The sequence below is a fragment of the Penaeus monodon genome, chromosome 30, assembly GCF_015228065.2.
Source record: "Penaeus monodon isolate SGIC_2016 chromosome 30, NSTDA_Pmon_1, whole genome shotgun sequence".
NCBI classification, from domain to species: Eukaryota; Metazoa; Arthropoda; class Malacostraca; order Decapoda; family Penaeidae; genus Penaeus; species Penaeus monodon.
Genome location: NC_051415.1, coordinates 2,652,487 through 2,652,849, shown reverse-complemented (window position 1 = coordinate 2,652,849; position 363 = coordinate 2,652,487).

The following is a 363-nucleotide window of genomic DNA, read 5'->3' as shown; positions in this document are numbered from 1 at the left end:
CTACACACCACCCGAGCTCCCTCCCAGTCACTCCACTTCGCGACTCAAACACCAGCTCCTGCCAGCCCCATGCCACAGCCCGAGAATGTACCAGTAGCAGTTTATAAAGTAAATCGGGGTTTCATCCTCCGAGCTGGCAACACTGCTTTGTTTTCCCTTAGCCCAGACTGACATCGAAGGCCATAAGGAACATGTTGTTTAGTGAAGGTGGTATGTGGTATGTTGCTGGTATGCGGTCCTGTAGGTTGGTGCGTTTGGCTCAAGTGCGACCGGCTGCTCGGTATCATGTTGGGTGCGATGGTAGGCTGTCCTTGAGACTGTAATACATGGGGTAAGGTTTTTGTTGCAGAGACGACACGCGTA